Genomic DNA, 3,225 nt, shown 5'->3' with positions numbered 1-3,225 from the left:
TCGAGGTCGGCCCTCAAGCTCTGGGCCCACATTAATGCAGCTGGAGGATTACTGAACCTTCGTCCCAGGGCCTCACCCGGCAGTGACCTCACCCAGCCAGCTGCTCTGAGCCAGGCAGGCTCTAGGGTCATCTAGCAGCCTGGCCCCAGCAGCCGCCTTGCAGCTCTTGGGCAAGCCCTCATCCACTGTGAGGGCTGTGAGGAAGAGTCCTACTTCTACCTTTGCATGTGAATATCCAGTTGTCCCAATACCATTTATTGAAAAAAACTATTCTTTCCCCATTGAATTGTCTGGTTTCTCATCAAAAATCAATTGACTACAAATGCGAAGTTTTGTTTATGGACTCTCTATTCTATTCCATTGATTTGTTATGTCTATCTTTATGCCAGGACCACACTGTCTTCATTACTGTAGCTTTGTAACAAGTTTTGAAATCAGGAAGTATGCGTCCTCCACTTTTGCCCTGCTTTTTCCGTATTGTTTTGGCGATTCTGGATCCGTTGCATTTCCAAATGAATTTCAGCATTGGCTTGTCAATTTCTGCACACACAAAAAAAATGGCAGCTGGGATTTTGCTGTGGATTGCATTGAATCCGTAGTTCCATTGGGGAAGTATTGCCATCTTAATAGTATAAAGTCTTTTGATCCATGAATGTGGGATATCTTTCCATTTGTTTCAGCCTTCTTTAATTGCTTTCAATGTTTTGTAGCTTTCATTGTATAAGTCTTATACTTTTGATCCTAAATTTATTTCTGAGTATTTTATTTTTTTGGATGCTATCGTAAATTTTATTCTTTTGGATGCTATCGTAAATTAACTTGTTTTCGTACCTTCATTGTCAGATTTTTTGGCGCTAGTTTTAGAAATACAATCGATTTTTAAATTGATGTATAACAGTATATTAGTTTCATGTGTATAAGATAATGATGTGATATTTGTATATATTTGCCCAATGGTCACCACAGTAAGTCTAGTTAACATTCACCACCTCACATAGTTACACAGTTTTTTTCCTTCTGATGAGGACTTTCAAGAACCACTCTCCTGCAACTTTCAAATATTCAACACAGTATTATTAACTCTAGTCACCATTCTGCACACTACATCCCCAGGACTTATTTATTTTATAACTGGGAGTTTGTACATTTTGACCCTATTCATCCATTTTGCCCCCATTTACTCCCTACCTCTGGTAACTACCAATCTGTTCTCTGTATCTATGAGCCCTTATTTTTTTTTTCTTTAAGATTCCACGTATAAATGAGATCATATAGTATTTGTCTTTCTCTGTCTGACTTGTTTCACTTAGCATAATACCTTCAAGGTCCACCCATATTATTGCAAATGACAGGATTTCCTTCTTTTATGGCTACATAATATTCCATTATATACATACCACATCTTCTCTATCCATGCATCCATCAATGGATGCTTAGGCTGCTTCCTTATCTTGGCTACTGTAAATAGTGCTGCAATGAACATTGGGGTGCATGTATCTTTTTGAGTTTCATTTCCTTTGGGTAAATACCCAGAAGTGGGATTGCAGGATCACATAGTAGTTCTATTTTTAATTTTTTGAGGAACTTCCATACTGTTTTCCATTGTGGCTGCACCAATTTACATTCCCATACAATTGATTTTTTGGTATTTATCTTGTATCCTGCAACCTTGCTGAACTTGTTTATTAGTTCTAATAGTTTCCCCCCGTATGCTCTGTGATTTCCTATATACGTGGTCATGTAATTTGCAAATGGAGATAGTTTTACTTCATCCCCTCCAGTCTAGATGCCTTTTATTTCGTTTTCTTGCCTGATGGACCTCCAGTGAAATGTGGCACTGAGCTGACAAGACTGGTCACTGCTCATCTTGTTCTGATCTCAGGGGAGGCTTCAGTCTTTCCCCACTAAGTGTGGCGTGAGCTGTGGATTGTTCCCAGATGCCCTATATCAGGCTCAGGAAGTGCCCTTCTGTTTCTAGTTTCTTGAGTGTTTTTCTCATGAAAGGATGTTGGGTTTTGTCCAATGTTTTTCTGCACTTAGTGGGAAAAGCTTTTACAGCAGCTTTTAAGCCATGAAATCATCTGCCTCCCCCTCTTCCTCTGTGTTTCTCCCTCGCCAAACACACACAACCTCCCTGGAAGCAAATCAGAATCCAAATATTAAACACTCACTGCAAGATGGTTAAATCATTAGTGTAGCCCTCTTGATCCTGTTATCCTTGCCCTGGCTGCTGTGTAACTGGGGGTGGACCAGCCTATTGGACACCCCAAACAAGTGACAGCTAGAAATTCAAATATTAATGATGATTTCCAGGGGTGGTGGCTCCCTCTTTCTTGCATACACCACGATTGCCTCTTCTCTTTGCAGGCCGCAGAGTGAAAATATTTAGCATCAGATGAGAGGATTGTGCACGAAATAGCATGTATTAAGTTGTGCGCTAAAAGGTAACAATGAATAGGCAAAAGACTTGACTTCCCCAAGACATGTATTAAAGGGATGATAACATAGTCCGTGCAGAACTTCCTGTTGTGGAAGTCCGCATTCAGAAAATCCAGTTTTTAGTTTATGTTTCTGAGGCCTTATATGTCCGCCTCTCTGTTCCAGGAGTCTGCATGCTGACCGTGTTGTTGGCTAGCCTCATGAGTGTAAGCTCTCTGACCACATTCTGGATTGTTACAGGTGAGAGGGCTCTGGGAGTCTTCTGTGTGTCTTTAGCCAGGACAGTGTCAGCCAGGCTTTTCTCGGAACCTCGGGCAGCGCTGGCAGAGCCCAGAAGGCAACACCAGGCTTGCATACCACCGGGCACTGAGTCTAAGGCCTCAGATAACAGTGATTGTAAAGGGGAAGCAGGAAGGACAGAGGCGAGTCAGGGCCCTCCACCAGGATACACCCGTGTACACACACACACACACACACACACACACACACACACACGACTTATACACATGTGCCTGTAGACACACACGCACGTGTGTATATGTTGTGTGTATAAATAGAGAAAATTGATTTTAACATGCGGGCTCATGTGAGCAAGTGGGCTGGCAAGTCCAAAGTCTGCAGGACTGGACACTCTGGCGGCCTTCTAGATGCTGTGTCTTCTTTTTTTTTTTCCCCATGTAGAGTATTTCATTTATTTGTTTGTTTATTTATTTATTTTTAACATCTTTATTGGAGTATAATTGGTTTACAATGGTGTGTTAGTTTCTGCTGTATAACAAAGTGAAT

The sequence above is a fragment of the Physeter macrocephalus genome, chromosome 13 (assembly GCF_002837175.3).
Source record: "Physeter macrocephalus isolate SW-GA chromosome 13, ASM283717v5, whole genome shotgun sequence".
In the NCBI taxonomy this organism is placed as follows: Eukaryota; Metazoa; Chordata; class Mammalia; order Artiodactyla; family Physeteridae; genus Physeter; species Physeter macrocephalus.
The sequence above is the reverse complement of the archived record's forward strand: the minus strand, read 5'-3'. Positions refer to the sequence as shown.